This window comes from Pseudophryne corroboree, unplaced genomic scaffold, assembly GCF_028390025.1.
Source record: "Pseudophryne corroboree isolate aPseCor3 unplaced genomic scaffold, aPseCor3.hap2 scaffold_129, whole genome shotgun sequence".
Lineage (NCBI taxonomy): Eukaryota > Metazoa > Chordata > Amphibia > Anura > Myobatrachidae > Pseudophryne > Pseudophryne corroboree.
The window spans coordinates 1,192,394-1,208,128 of record NW_026967915.1 but is presented as its reverse complement, the minus strand read 5'-3'; the positions used below and the strand labels follow the sequence as shown (position 1 = coordinate 1,208,128).

At 34.7% G+C, this 15,735-nt stretch overlaps 10 non-coding genes across 10 annotated transcripts; all 10 read left to right on the top strand.

The window, feature by feature from the left end:
• The first annotated feature begins 423 nt into the window (after window positions 1-423).
• On the top strand, window positions 424-496 carry TRNAR-CCU (transfer RNA arginine (anticodon CCU)). Its single transcript has one exon. It is a non-coding gene; the product is annotated as a tRNA-Arg (tRNA).
• An 882-nt stretch (window positions 497-1,378) lies between these two features.
• Window positions 1,379-1,451, top strand: TRNAR-CCU (transfer RNA arginine (anticodon CCU)). The gene has a single exon. It is a non-coding gene; the product is annotated as a tRNA-Arg (tRNA).
• A 2,943-nt stretch (window positions 1,452-4,394) lies between these two features.
• TRNAR-CCU (transfer RNA arginine (anticodon CCU)) lies at window positions 4,395-4,467 on the top strand. The gene has a single exon. It is a non-coding gene; the product is annotated as a tRNA-Arg (tRNA).
• Window positions 4,468-5,334: 867 nt separating this feature from the next.
• Window positions 5,335-5,407, top strand: TRNAR-CCU (transfer RNA arginine (anticodon CCU)). Its single transcript has one exon. It is a non-coding gene; the product is annotated as a tRNA-Arg (tRNA).
• An 895-nt stretch (window positions 5,408-6,302) lies between these two features.
• Window positions 6,303-6,375, top strand: TRNAR-UCU (transfer RNA arginine (anticodon UCU)). Its single transcript has one exon. It is a non-coding gene; the product is annotated as a tRNA-Arg (tRNA).
• Window positions 6,376-9,269: 2,894 nt separating this feature from the next.
• TRNAR-CCU (transfer RNA arginine (anticodon CCU)) lies at window positions 9,270-9,342 on the top strand. Its single transcript has one exon. It is a non-coding gene; the product is annotated as a tRNA-Arg (tRNA).
• Window positions 9,343-10,185: 843 nt separating this feature from the next.
• TRNAR-CCU (transfer RNA arginine (anticodon CCU)) lies at window positions 10,186-10,258 on the top strand. Its single transcript has one exon. It is a non-coding gene; the product is annotated as a tRNA-Arg (tRNA).
• Window positions 10,259-11,149: 891 nt separating this feature from the next.
• TRNAR-UCU (transfer RNA arginine (anticodon UCU)) lies at window positions 11,150-11,222 on the top strand. The gene has a single exon. It is a non-coding gene; the product is annotated as a tRNA-Arg (tRNA).
• A 1,855-nt stretch (window positions 11,223-13,077) lies between these two features.
• On the top strand, window positions 13,078-13,150 carry TRNAR-CCU (transfer RNA arginine (anticodon CCU)). Its single transcript has one exon. It is a non-coding gene; the product is annotated as a tRNA-Arg (tRNA).
• A 1,880-nt stretch (window positions 13,151-15,030) lies between these two features.
• TRNAR-CCU (transfer RNA arginine (anticodon CCU)) lies at window positions 15,031-15,103 on the top strand. Its single transcript has one exon. It is a non-coding gene; the product is annotated as a tRNA-Arg (tRNA).
• The last annotated feature ends 632 nt before the right edge of the window (window positions 15,104-15,735 follow it).

Sequence of the window (15,735 nt, the reverse complement as noted above, 5' to 3'; positions counted from 1 at the left end):
GTCATTAGTCATTGATTATAATCTTCTACCTTAATATTTAATATGATATTACAAAGGATGGAAGAAAGAAAGAAAGAAAGAAAGAAAGAAAGAAAGAAAGAATGAAAGAAAGAAAGAAAAAACATGATTGTGAATTTAAGTTGTCAGCACACATCTGCTTTGGTTCAAATGCACTGCATATCTTCCTTCAGTCAGCCAACAAAACAACAATGGAAAAGATTAACATACTGTAGGTAAAGCAGTTGCATCATATTGATTTTTTGCAATAGAGCATGATAATCCATACTGGCAGCTCTGGATAGTACCAGCACATTTCATGCTGGACTTGGTAATGCAAAGAACACAGTAAACAGCTTCACTTTTTCTCAAAAATAAATAATTGACTATTAAAAACCTATCAGTCTTGAAGGAGAAAGTCAGTAAGCCCCAGTGGCCTAATGGATAAGGCACTGGCCTCCTAAGCCAGGGATTGTGGGTTCAAGTCCCGTCTGGGGTGGAACTCATTAAAGCAGCTGTGTCGTCACTAGAGTTGATATTTTATCCTTGCTTCAACTGTACAACAGTCTTGTAGTGTTTAGATTGCAAAAACATGACCACAGAAGCTAAAAATGACATTTATTATAACATTGCTGTGGTCTTTTTTTTTTACTTTTCTATCACTGTGGAAAGCTTATTCAAGTGCCATCTGGCATTCATGATCCTTTGTTGCTCATCATTCATCACCAAAAATGATTTTCTTTTTAAATTCTTATGACTGTACTGATTGTATTGAATAAAATCCACATCTAGCATAACTGTTTTATGCTGCAAAGTGCTCCAGTGGTGCAATTGGACAGCGCATGGTACTTATAAGACAGTATCTGTTGAGCAATGTCAATGTTGTGAATTCAAGTCTCACCTAAAGCAGTTTTGTTTACAGTTTTTTTCCTTTTTCTTATGTCATTAGTCATTGATTATAATCTTCTACCTTAATATTTAATATGATATTACAAAGGATGGAAGAAAGAAAGAAAGAAAGAAAGAAAGAAAGAAAGAAAGAAAGAAAGAAAGAAAGAAAGAAAAAAAGAATAAACACAAACATGATAGTGAATTTAAGTTGTCAGCACACATCTGCTTTGGTTCAAATGCACTGCATATCTTCCTTCAGTCAGCCAACAAAACAACAATGGAAAAGATTAAAATACTGTAGGTAAAGCAGTTGCATCAAATTGATTTTTTGCAATAGAGCATGATAATCCATACTGGCAGCTGTGGATAGTACCAGCACATTTCATGCTGGACTTGGTAATGCAAAGAACACAGTAAACAGCTTCACTTTTTCTCAAAAATAAATAATTGACTATTAAAAACTATCAGTCTTGAAGGAGAAAGTCAGTAAGCCCCAGTAGCTTAATGGATAAGGCACTGGCCTCCTAAGCCAGGGATTGTGGGTTCAAGTCCCATCTGGGGTGGAACTCATTAAAGCAGCTGTGTTGTCATTAGGATTGATATTTTATCCTTGCTTCAACTGTACAACAGTCTTGTAGTGTTTAGATTGCAAAAACATGATCACAGAAGCTAAAAATGACATTTATTATAACATTGTTGTGGGTTTTTTTTTTACTTTTCTATCACTGTGGAAAGCTTATTCAAGTGCCATCTGGCATGCATGATCCTTTGTTGCTCATCATTCATCACCAAATATGATTTTCTTTTTAAATTCTTATGACTGTACTGATTGTATTGAATAAAATCCACATCTAGCATAACTGTTTTATGCTGCAAAGTGCTCCAGTGGTGCAATTGGACAGCGCGTGGTACTTATAAGACAGTATCTGTTGAGCAATGTCAAGGTTGTGAATTCAAATCTCACCTGAAGCAGTTTTGTTTACAGTTTTTTTCCTTTTTCTTATGTCATTAGTCATTGATTATAATCTTCTACCTTAATATTTAATATAATATTACACAGGATGGAAGAAAGAAAGAAAGAAAGAAAGAAAGAAAGAAAGAAAGAAAGAAAGAAAGAAAGAAAGAAAGAAAGAAAGAAAGAAAGAAAAAACACAAACATGATTGTGAATTTAAGTTGTCAGCACACATCTGCTTTGGTTCAAATGCACTGCATATCTCCCTTCAGTCAGCCAACAAAACAACAATGGAAAAGATTAACATACTGTATGTAAAGCAGTTGCATCAAATTGATTTTTTGCAATAGAGCATGATAATCCATACTGGCAGCTCTGGATAGTACCAGCACATTTCATGCTGGACTTGGTAATGCAAAGAACACAGTAAACAGCTTCACTTTTTCTCAAAAATAAATAATTGACTATTAAAAACTATCAGTCTTGAAGGAGAAAGTCAGTAAGCCCCAGTGGCCTAATGGCTAAGGCACTAGCCTCTTAAGCCAGGGATTGTGGGTTCAAGTCCCGTCTGGGGTGGAACTCATTAAAGCAGCTGTGTTGTAACTAGAGTTGATATTTTATCCTTGCTTCAACTGTACAACAGTCTTGTAGTGTTTAGATTGCAAAAACATGACCACAGAAGCTAAAAATGACATTTATTATAACATTGTTGTGGGTTTTTTGTTTACTTTTCTATCACTGTGGAAAGCTTATTCAAGTGCCATCTGGCATGCATGATCCTTTGTTGCTCATCATTCATCACCAAAAATGATTTTCTTTTTAAATTCTTATGACTGTACTGATTGTATTGAATAAAATCCACATCTAGCATAACTGTTTTATGCTGCAAAGTTCTCCAGTGGTGCAATTGGTCAGAGCGTGGTACTTATAAGACAGTATCTGTTGAGCAATATCAAGGTTGTGTATTCAAGCCTCACCTGGAGCAGTTTTGTTTACGGTTTTTTTCCTTTTTCTTATGTCATTAGTCATTGATTATAATCTTCTACCTTAATATTTAATATGATATTACAAAGGATGGAAGAAAGAAAGAAAGAAAGAAAGAATGAAAGAAAGAAAGAAAGAAAGAAAGAAAGAAAGAAAGAAAGAAAGAAAGAAAGAAAGAAAGAAAGAAAGAAAGAAAGAAAGAAAGAAAAAGAAAGAAAGAAAGAAAAAACACAAACATGATTGTGAATTTAGGTTGTCAGCACACATCTGCTTTTGTTCAAATGCACTGCATATCTTCCTTCAGTCAGCCAACAAAACAACAATGGAAAAGATTAACATACTGTAGGTAAAGCAGTTGCATCAAATTGATTTTTTGCAATAGAGCATGATAATCCATACTGGCAGCTCTGGATAGTACCAGCACATTTCATGCTGGACTTGGTAATGCAAAGAACACAGTAAACAGCTTCACTTTTTCTCAAAAATAAATAATTGACTATTAAAAACCTATCAGTCTTGAAGGAGAAAGTCAGTAAGCCCCAGTGGCCTAATGGATAAGGCACTGGCCTCCTAAGCAAGGGATTGTGTGTTCAAGTCCCATCTAGGGTGGAACTCATTAAAGCAGCTGTGTTGTCACTAGAGTTGATATTTTATCCTTGCTTCAACTGTACAACAGTCTTGTAGTGTTTAGATTGCAAAAACATGACCACAGAAGCTAAAAATGACATTTATTATAACATTGTTGTGGGTTTTTTGTTTACTTTTCTATCACTGTGGAAAGCTTATTCAAGTGCCATCTGGCATGCATGATCCTTTGTTGCTCATCATTCATCACCAAAAATGATTTTCTTTTTAAATTCTTATGACTGTACTGATTGTATTGAATAAAATCCACATCTAGCATAACTGTTTTATGCTGCAAAGTTCTCCAGTGGTGCAATTGGTCAGAGCGTGGTACTTATAAGACAGTATCTGTTGAGCAATATCAAGGTTGTGTATTCAAGCCTCACCTGGAGCAGTTTTGTTTACGTTTTTTTTTCCTTTTTCTTATGTCATTAGTCATTGATTATAATCTTCTACCTTAATATTTAATATGATATTACAAAGGATGGAAGAAAGAAAGAAAGAAAGAAAGAAAGAAAGAAAGAAAGAATGAAAGAAAGAAAGAAAGAAAGAAAAAAGAAAGAAAGAAAGAAAGAAAGAAAGAAAGAAAGAAAGAAAGAAAGAAAGAAAGAAAGAAAAAGAAAGAAAGAAAGAAAAAACACAAACATGATTGTGAATTTAGGTTGTCAGCACACATCTGCTTTTGTTCAAATGCACTGCATATCTTCCTTCAGTCAGCCAACAAAACAACAATGGAAAAGATTAACATACTGTAGGTAAAGCAGTTGCATCAAATTGATTTTTTGCAATAGAGCATGATAATCCATACTGGCAGCTCTGGATAGTACCAGCACATTTCATGCTGGACTTGGTAATGCAAAGAACACAGTAAACAGCTTCACTTTTTCTCAAAAATAAATAATTGACTATTAAAAACCTATCAGTCTTGAAGGAGAAAGTCAGTAAGCCCCAGTGGCCTAATGGATAAGGCACTGGCCTCCTAAGCCAGGGATTGTGGGTTCAAGTCCCGTCTGGGGTGGAACTCATTAAAGCAACTAGAGTTGATATTTTATCCTTGCTTCAACTGTACAACAGTCTTGTAGTGTTTAGATTGCAAAAACATGACCACAGAAGCTAACAATGACATTTATTATAACATTGCTGTGGTCTTTTTTTTTACTTTTCTATCACTGTGGAAAGCTTATTCAAGTGCCATCTGGCATTCATGATCCTTTGTTGCTCATCATTCATCACCAAAAATGATTTTCTTTTTAAATTCTTATGACTGTACTGATTGTATTGAATAAAATCCACATCTAGCATAACTGTTTTATGCTGCAAAGTGCTCCAGTGGTGCAATTGGACAGCGCATGGTACTTATTAGACAGTATCTGTTGAGCAATGTCAATGTTGTGAATTCAAGTCTCACCTAAAGCAGTTTTGTTTACAGTTTTTTTCCTTTTTCTTATGTCATTAGTCATTGATTATAATCTTCTACCTTAATATTTAATATGATATTACAAAGGATGGAAGAAAGAAAGAAAGAAAGAAAGAAAGAAAGAAAGAAAGAAAGAAAGAAAGAAAGAAAGAAAGAATAAACACAAACATGATAGTGAATTTAAGTTGTCAGCACACATCTGCTTTAGTTCAAATGCACTGCATATCTTCCTTCAGTCAGCCAACAAAACAACAATGGAAAAGATTAACATACTGTAGGTAAAGCAGTTGCATCAAATTGATTTTTTGCAATAGAGCATGATAATCCATACTGGCAGCTCTGGATAGTACCAGCACATTTCATGCTGGACTTGGTAATGCAAAGAACACAGTAAACAGCTTCACTTTTTCTCAAAAATAAATAATTGACTATTAAAAACCTATCAGTCTTGAAGGAGAAAGTCAGTAAGCCCCAGTGGCCTAATGGATAAGGCACTGGCCTCCTAAGCCAGGGATTGTGGGTTCAAGTCCCGTCTGGGGTGGAACTCATTAAAGCAGCTGTGTCGTCACTAGAGTTGATATTTTATCCTTGCTTCAACTGTACAACAGTCTTGTAGTGTTTAGATTGCAAAAACATGACCACAGAAGCTAAAAATGACATTTATTATAACATTGCTGTGGTCTTTTTTTTTTACTTTTCTATCACTGTGGAAAGCTTATTCAAGTGCCATCTGGCATTCATGATCCTTTGTTGCTCATCATTCATCACCAAAAATGATTTTCTTTTTAAATTCTTATGACTGTACTGATTGTATTGAATAAAATCCACATCTAGCATAACTGTTTTATGCTGCAAAGTGCTCCAGTGGTGCAATTGGACAGCGCATGGTACTTATAAGACAGTATCTGTTGAGCAATGTCAATGTTGTGAATTCAAGTCTCACCTAAAGCAGTTTTGTTTACAGTTTTTTTCCTTTTTCTTATGTCATTAGTCATTGATTATAATCTTCTACCTTAATATTTAATATGATATTACAAAGGATGGAAGAAAGAAAGAAAGAAAGAAAGAAAGAAAGAAAGAAAGAAAGAAAGAAAGAAAGAAAGAAAGAAAGAAAGAAAAAAAGAATAAACACAAACATGATAGTGAATTTAAGTTGTCAGCACACATCTGCTTTGGTTCAAATGCACTGCATATCTTCCTTCAGTCAGCCAACAAAACAACAATGGAAAAGATTAAAATACTGTAGGTAAAGCAGTTGCATCAAATTGATTTTTTGCAATAGAGCATGATAATCCATACTGGCAGCTCTGGATAGTACCAGCACATTTCATGCTGGACTTGGTAATGCAAAGAACACAGTAAACAGCTTCACTTTTTCTCAAAAATAAATAATTGACTATTAAAAACCTATCAGTCTTGAAGGAGAAAGTCAGTGAGCCCCAGTGGCCTAATGGATAAGGCACTGGCCTTCTAAGCCAGGGATTGTGGGTTCAAGTCCCATCTGGGGTGGAACTCATTAAGGCAGCTGTGTTGTCACTAGAGTTGATATTTTATCCTTGCTGCAACTGTACAACAGTCTTGTAGTGTTTAGATTGCAAAAACATGATCACAGAAGCTAAAAATGACATTTATTATAACATTGTTGTGGGTTTTTTGTTTACTTTTCTATCACTGTGGAAAGCTTATTCAAGTGCCATCTGGCATGCATGATCCTTTGTTGCTCATCATTCATCACCAAAAATGATTTTCTTTTTAAATTCTTATGACTGTACTGATTGTATTGAATAAAATCCACATCTAGCATAACTGTTTTATGCTGCAAAGTGCTCCAGTGGTGCAATTGGACAGCGCGTGGTACTTATAAGACAGTATCTGTTGAGCAATGTCAAGGTTGTGAATTCAAATCTCACCTGAAGCAGTTTTGTTTACAGTTTTTTTCCTTTTTCTTATGTCATTAGTCATTGATTATAATCTTCTACCTTAATATTTAATATAATATTACACAGGATGGAAGAAAGAAAGAAAGAAAGAAAGAAAGAAAGAAAGAAAGAAAGAAAGAAAAAACACAAACATGATTGTGAATTTAAGTTGTCAGCACACATCTGCTTTGGTTCAAATGCACTGCATATCTTCCTTCAGTCAGCCAACAAAACAACAATGGAAAAGATTAACATACTGTATGTAAAGCAGTTGCATCAAATTGATTTTTTGCAATAGAGCATGATAATCCATACTGGCAGCTCTGGATAGTACCAGCACATTTCATGCTGGACTTGGTAATGCAAAGAACACAGTAAACAGCTTCACTTTTTCTCAAAAATAAATAATTGACTATTAAAAACTATCAGTCTTGAAGGAGAAAGTCAGTAAGCCCCAGTGGCCTAATGGCTAAGGCACTAGCCTCTTAAGCCAGGGATTGTGGGTTCAAGTCCCGTCTGGGGTGGAACTCATTAAAGCAGCTGTGTTGTAACTAGAGTTGATATTTTATCCTTGCTTCAACTGTACAACAGTCTTGTAGTGTTTAGATTGCAAAAACATGACCACAGAAGCTAAAAATGACATTTATTATAACATTGTTGTGGGTTTTTTGTTTACTTTTCTATCACTGTGGAAAGCTTATTCAAGTGCCATCTGGCATGCATGATCCTTTGTTGCTCATCATTCATCACCAAAAATGATTTTCTTTTTAAATTCTTATGACTGTACTGATTGTATTGAATAAAATCCACATCTAGCATAACTGTTTTATGCTGCAAAGTTCTCCAGTGGTGCAATTGGTCAGAGCGTGGTACTTATAAGACAGTATCTGTTGAGCAATATCAAGGTTGTGTATTCAAGCCTCACCTGGAGCAGTTTTGTTTACGGTTTTTTTCCTTTTTCTTATGTCATTAGTCATTGATTATAATCTTCTACCTTAATATTTAATATGATATTACAAAGGATGGAAGAAAGAAAGAAAGAAAGAAAGAAAGAATGAAAGAAAGAAAGAAAGAAAGAAAGAAAGAAAGAAAGAAAGAAAGAAAGAAAGAAAGAAAGAAAGAAAGAAAGAAAGAAAAAGAAAGAAAGAAAGAAAAAACACAAACATGATTGTGAATTTAGGTTGTCAGCACACATCTGCTTTTGTTCAAATGCACTGCATATCTTCCTTCAGTCAGCCAACAAAACAACAATGGAAAAGATTAACATACTGTAGGTAAAGCAGTTGCATCAAATTGATTTTTTGCAATAGAGCATGATAATCCATACTGGCAGCTCTGGATAGTACCAGCACATTTCATGCTGGACTTGGTAATGCAAAGAACACAGTAAACAGCTTCACTTTTTCTCAAAAATAAATAATTGACTATTAAAAACCTATCAGTCTTGAAGGAGAAAGTCAGTAAGCCCCAGTGGCCTAATGGATAAGGCACTGGCCTCCTAAGCAAGGGATTGTGTGTTCAAGTCCCATCTAGGGTGGAACTCATTAAAGCAGCTGTGTTGTCACTAGAGTTGATATTTTATCCTTGCTTCAACTGTACAACAGTCTTGTAGTGTTTAGATTGCAAAAACATGACCACAGAAGCTAAAAATGACATTTATTATAACATTGTTGTGGGTTTTTTGTTTACTTTTCTATCACTGTGGAAAGCTTATTCAAGTGCCATCTGGCATGCATGATCCTTTGTTGCTCATCATTCATCACCAAAAATGATTTTCTTTTTAAATTCTTATGACTGTACTGATTGTATTGAATAAAATCCACATCTAGCATAACTGTTTTATGCTGCAAAGTTCTCCAGTGGTGCAATTGGTCAGAGCGTGGTACTTATAAGACAGTATCTGTTGAGCAATATCAAGGTTGTGTATTCAAGCCTCACCTGGAGCAGTTTTGTTTACGTTTTTTTTTCCTTTTTCTTATGTCATTAGTCATTGATTATAATCTTCTACCTTAATATTTAATATGATATTACAAAGGATGGAAGAAAGAAAGAAAGAAAGAAAGAAAGAAAGAATGAAAGAAAGAAAGAAAGAAAGAAAAAAGAAAAAAGAAAGAAAGAAAGAAAGAAAGAAAGAAAGAAAGAAAGAAAGAAAGAAAAAGAAAGAAAGAAAGAAAAAACACAAACATGATTGTGAATTTAGGTTGTCAGCACACATCTGCTTTTGTTCAAATGCACTGCATATCTTCCTTCAGTCAGCCAACAAAACAACAATGGAAAAGATTAACATACTGTAGGTAAAGCAGTTGCATCAAATTGATTTTTTGCAATAGAGCATGATAATCCATACTGGCAGCTCTGGATAGTACCAGCACATTTCATGCTGGACTTGGTAATGCAAAGAACACAGTAAACAGCTTCACTTTTTCTCAAAAATAAATAATTGACTATTAAAAACCTATCAGTCTTGAAGGAGAAAGTCAGTAAGCCCCAGTGGCCTAATGGATAAGGCACTGGCCTCCTAAGCCAGGGATTGTGGGTTCAAGTCCCGTCTGGGGTGGAACTCATTAAAGCAACTAGAGTTGATATTTTATCCTTGCTTCAACTGTACAACAGTCTTGTAGTGTTTAGATTGCAAAAACATGACCACAGAAGCTAACAATGACATTTATTATAACATTGCTGTGGTCTTTTTTTTTACTTTTCTATCACTGTGGAAAGCTTATTCAAGTGCCATCTGGCATTCATGATCCTTTGTTGCTCATCATTCATCACCAAAAATGATTTTCTTTTTAAATTCTTATGACTGTACTGATTGTATTGAATAAAATCCACATCTAGCATAACTGTTTTATGCTGCAAAGTGCTCCAGTGGTGCAATTGGACAGCGCATGGTACTTATTAGACAGTATCTGTTGAGCAATGTCAATGTTGTGAATTCAAGTCTCACCTAAAGCAGTTTTGTTTACAGTTTTTTTCCTTTTTCTTATGTCATTAGTCATTGATTATAATCTTCTACCTTAATATTTAATATGATATTACAAAGGATGGAAGAAAGAAAGAAAGAAAGAAAGAAAGAAAGAAAGAAAGAATAAACACAAACATGATAGTGAATTTAAGTTGTCAGCACACATCTGCTTTGGTTCAAATGCACTGCATATCTTCCTTCAGTCAGCCAACAAAACAACAATGGAAAAGATTAACATACTGTAGGTAAAGCAGTTGCATCAAATTGATTTTTTGCAATAGAGCATGATAATCCATACTGGCAGCTCTGGATAGTACCAGCACATTTCATGCTGGACTTGGTAATGCAAAGAACACAGTAAACAGCTTCACTTTTTCTCAAAAATAAATAATTGACTATTAAAAACCTATCAGTCTTGAAGGAGAAAGTCAGTAAGCCCCAGTGGCCTAATGGATAAGGCACTGGCCTCCTAAGCCAGGGATTGTGGGTTCAAGTCCCGTCTGGGGTGGAACTCATTAAAGCAGCTGTGTCGTCACTAGAGTTGATATTTTATCCTTGCTTCAACTGTACAACAGTCTTGTAGTGTTTAGATTGCAAAAACATGACCACAGAAGCTAAAAATGACATTTATTATAACATTGCTGTGGTCTTTTTTTTTTACTTTTCTATCACTGTGGAAAGCTTATTCAAGTGCCATCTGGCATTCATGATCCTTTGTTGCTCATCATTCATCACCAAAAATGATTTTCTTTTTAAATTCTTATGACTGTACTGATTGTATTGAATAAAATCCACATCTAGCATAACTGTTTTATGCTGCAAAGTGCTCCAGTGGTGCAATTGGACAGCGCATGGTACTTATAAGACAGTATCTGTTGAGCAATGTCAATGTTGTGAATTCAAGTCTCACCTAAAGCAGTTTTGTTTACAGTTTTTTTCCTTTTTCTTATGTCATTAGTCATTGATTATAATCTTCTACCTTAATATTTAATATGATATTACAAAGGATGGAAGAAAGAAAGAAAGAAAGAAAGAAAGAAAGAAAGAAAGAAAGAAAGAAAGAAAGAAAGAAAGAAAGAAAAAAAGAATAAACACAAACATGATAGTGAATTTAAGTTGTCAGCACACATCTGCTTTGGTTCAAATGCACTGCATATCTTCCTTCAGTCAGCCAACAAAACAACAATGGAAAAGATTAAAATACTGTAGGTAAAGCAGTTGCATCAAATTGATTTTTTGCAATAGAGCATGATAATCCATACTGGCAGCTCTGGATAGTACCAGCACATTTCATGCTGGACTTGGTAATGCAAAGAACACAGTAAACAGCTTCACTTTTTCTCAAAAATAAATAATTGACTATTAAAAACCTATCAGTCTTGAAGGAGAAAGTCAGTGAGCCCCAGTGGCCTAATGGATAAGGCACTGGCCTTCTAAGCCAGGGATTGTGGGTTCAAGTCCCATCTGGGGTGGAACTCATTAAGGCAGCTGTGTTGTCACTAGAGTTGATATTTTATCCTTGCTGCAACTGTACAACAGTCTTGTAGTGTTTAGATTGCAAAAACATGACCACAGAAGCTAAAAGTGACATTTATTATAACATTGTTGTGGTTTTATTTTTACTTTTCTATCACTGTGGACAGCTTATTCAAGTGCCATCTGCATACATGTTCCTTTGTTGCTCATCATTCATCATCAAAAATGATTTTCTTAATAAATTTAATGACTGTACTGATTGTATTGAATAAAATCCACATCTAGCATAACTGTTTTATGCTGCAAAGTGCTCCAGTGGTGCAATTGGATAGCGCGTGGTACTTATAAGACAGTATATGTTGAGCAATATCAAGGTTGTGAATTCAAGCCTCACCTGGAGCAGTTTTGTTTACAGTTTTTTTCCTTTTTCTTATGTCATTAGTCATTGATTATAATCTTCTACCTTAATATTTAATATGATATTACAAAGGATGGAAGAAAGAAAGAAAGAAAGAAAGAAAGAAAGAAAGAAAGAAAGAAAGAAAGAAAGAAAGAAAGAAAGAAAGAAAGAAAAAACACAAATATTATTGTGAATTTAAGTTGTCAGCACACATCTGCTTTGGTTCAAATGCACTGCATATCTTCCTTCAGTCAGCCAACAAAACAGCAATTGAAAAGATTAACACACTGTTGGTAAAGCAGTTGCATCAAATAGATTTTTTGCAATATAGCATGATACTCCATACTGACAGCTCTGGATAGTACCAGCACATTTCTTGCTGGACTTGGTAATGCAAAGAACACAGTAAACAGCTTCACCTTTTCTCAAAAATAAACAATTGACTATTAAAAACCTATCAGTCTTGAATGAGAAAGTCAGTAAGCCCCAGTGGCCTAATGGATAAGGCACTGGCCTCCAAAGCCAGGGTATTGGGGGTTCAAGTCCCATCTAGGTTGGAACTCATTAAAGCAGCTGTGTCGACACTAGAGTTGATATTTTATCCTTGCTTCAACTGTACAACAGTCTTGTAGTGTTTAGATTGCAAAAACATGACCAGAGAAGCTAAAAATGACATTTATTATAACATTGTTGTGGGTTTTTTGTTTACTTTTCTATCACTGTGGAAAGCTTATTCAAGTGCCATCTGGCATGCATGATCCTTTGTTGCTCATCATTCATCACCAAAAATGATTTTCTTTTTAAATTCTTATGACTGTACTGATTGTATTGAATAAAATCCACATCTAGCATAACTGTTTTATGCTGCAAAGTGCTCCAGTGGTGCAATTGGACAGCGCGTGGTACTTATAAGACAGTATCTGTTGAGCAATGTCAAGGTTGTGAATTCAAGTCTCACCTGAAGCAGTTTTGTTTACAGTTTTTTTCCTTTTTCTTATGTCATTAGTCATTGATTATAATCTTCTACCTTAATATTTAATATGATATTACACAGGATGGAAGAAAGAAAGAAAGAAAGAAAGAAAGAAAGAAAGAAAGAAAGAAAGAAAGAAAGAAAGAAAGAAAGAAAGAAAGAAAGAAAAAACACAAACATGATTGTGAATTTAAGTTGTCAGCACACATCTGCTTTGGTTCAAATGCACTGCATATCTTCCTTCAGTCAGCCAACAAAACAACAATGGAAAAGATTAACATACTGTATGTAAAGCAGTTGCATCAAATTGATTTTTTGCAATAGAGCATGATAATCCATACTGGCAGCTCTGGATAGTACCAGCACATTTCATGCTGGACTTGGTAATGCAAAGAACACAGTAAACAGCTTCACTTTTTCTCAAAAATAAATAATTGACTATTAAAAACCTATCAGTCTTGAATGAGAAAGTCAGTAAGCCCCAGTAGCTTAATGGATAAAGCACTGGCCTCCTAAGCCAGGGATTGTGGGTTCAAGTCCCATCTGGGGTGGAACTCATTAAAGCAGCTGTGTTGTCATTAAGATTGATATTTTATCCTTGCTTCAACTGTACAACAGTCTTGTAGTGTTTAGATTGCAAAAACATGATCACAGAAGCTAAAAATGACATTTATTATAACATTGTTGTGGGTTTTTTTTTTACTTTTCTATCACTGTGGAAAGCTTATTCAAGTGCCATCTGGCATGCATGATCCTTTGTTGCTCATCATTCATCACCAAAAATGATTTTCTTTTTAAATTCTTATGACTGTACTGATTGTATTGAATAAAATCCACATCTAGCATAACTGTTTTATGCTGCAAAGTGCTCCAGTGGTGCAATTGGACAGCGCGTGGTACTTAGAAGACAGTATCTGTTGAGCAATGTCAAGGTTGTGAATTCAAGTCTCACCTGAAGCAGTTTTGTTTACAGTTTTTTTCCTTTTTCTTATGTCATTAGTCATTGATTATAATCTTCTACCTTAATATTTAATATGATATTACACAGGATGGAAGAAAGAAAGAAAGAAAGAAAGAAAGAAAGAAAGAAAGAAAGAAAGAAAGAAAGAAAGAAAGAAAGAAAAAACACAAACATGATTGTGAATTTAAGTTGTCAGCACACATCTGCTTTGGTTCAAATGCACTGCATATCTTCCTTCAGTCAGCCAACAAAACAACAATGGAAAAGATTAACATACTGTATGTAAAGCAGTTGCATCAAATTGATTTTTTGCAATAGAGCATGATAATCCATACTGGCAGCTCTGGATAGTACCAGCACATTTCATGCTGGACTTGGTAATGCAAAGAACACAGTAAACAGCTTCACTTTTTCTCAAAAATAAATAATTGACTATTAAAAACCTATCAGTCTTGAAGGAGAGAGTCAGTAAGCCCCAGTGGCCTAATGGATAAGGCACTAGCCTCTTAAGCCAGGGATTGTGGGTTCAAGTCCCGTCTGGGGTGGAACTCATTAAAGCAGCTGTGTTGTCACTAGAGTTGATATTTTATCCTTGCTTCAACTGTACAACAGTCTTGTAGTGTTTAGATTGCAAAAACATGACCACAGAAGCTAAAAATGACATTTATTATAACATTGTTGTGGGTTTTTTGTTTACTTTTCTATCACTGTGGAAAGCTTATTCAAGTGCCATCTGGCATGCATGATCCTTTGTTGCTCATCATTCATCACCAAAAATGATTTTCTTTTTAAATTCTTATGACTGTACTGATTGTATTGAATAAAATCCACATCTAGCATAACTGTTTTATGCTGCAAAGTTCTCCAGTGGTGCAATTGGTCAGAGCGTGGTACTTATAAGACAGTATCTGTTGAGCAATATCAAGGTTGTGTATTCAAGCCTCACCTGGAGCAGTTTTGTTTACGTTTTTTTTTCCTTTTTCTTATGTCATTAGTCATTGATTATAATCTTCTACCTTAATATTTAATATGATATTACAAAGGATGGAAGAAAGAAAGAAAGAAAGAAAGAATGAAAGAAAGAAAGAAAGAAAGAAAGAAAGAAAGAAAGAAAGAAAGAAAGAAAGAAAGAAAGAAAGAAAAAGAAAGAAAGAAAGAAAAAACACAAACATGATTGTGAATTTAGGTTGTCAGCACACATCTGCTTTTGTTCAAATGCACTGCATATCTTCCTTCAGTCAGCCAACAAAACAACAATGGAAAAGATTAACATACTGTAGGTAAAGCAGTTGCATCAAATTGATTTTTTGCAATAGAGCATGATAATCCATACTGGCAGCTCTGGATAGTACCAGCACATTTCATGCTGGACTTGGTAATGCAAAGAACACAGTAAACAGCTTCACTTTTTCTCAAAAATAAATAATTGACTATTAAAAACCTATCAGTCTTGAAGGAGAAAGTCAGTAAGCCCCAGTGGCCTAATGGATAAGGCACTGGCCTCCTAAGCCAGGGATTGTGGGTTCAAGTCCTGTCTGGGGTGGAACTCATTAAAGCAACTAGAGTTGATATTTTATCCTTGCTTCAACTGTACAACAGTCTTGTAGTGTTTAGATTGCAAAAACATGACCACAGAAGCTAACAATGACATTTATTATAACATTGCTGTGGTCTTTTTTTTTTCTTTTCTATCACTGTGGAAAGCTTATTCAAGTGCCATCTGGCATTCATGATCCTTTGTTGCTCATCATTCATCACCAAAAATGATTTTCTTTTTAAATTCTTATGACTGTACTGATTGTATTGAATAAAATCCACATCTAGCATAACTGTTTTATGCTGCAAAGTGCTCCAGTGGTGCAATTGGACAGTGCATGGTACTTATTAGACAGTATCTGTTGAGCAATGTCAATGTTGTGAATTCAAGTCTCACCTAAAGCAGTTTTGTTTACAGTTTTTTTCCTTTTTCTTATGTCATTAGTCATTGATTATAATCTTCTACCTTAATATTTAATATAATATTACAAAGGATGGAAGAAAGAAAGAAAGAAAGAAAGAAAGAAAGAAAGAAAGAAAGAAAGAAAGAAAGAAAGAAAAAACACAAACATGATTGTGAATTTAAGTTGTCAGCACACATCTGCTTTGGTTCAAATGCACTGCATATCTTCCTTCAGT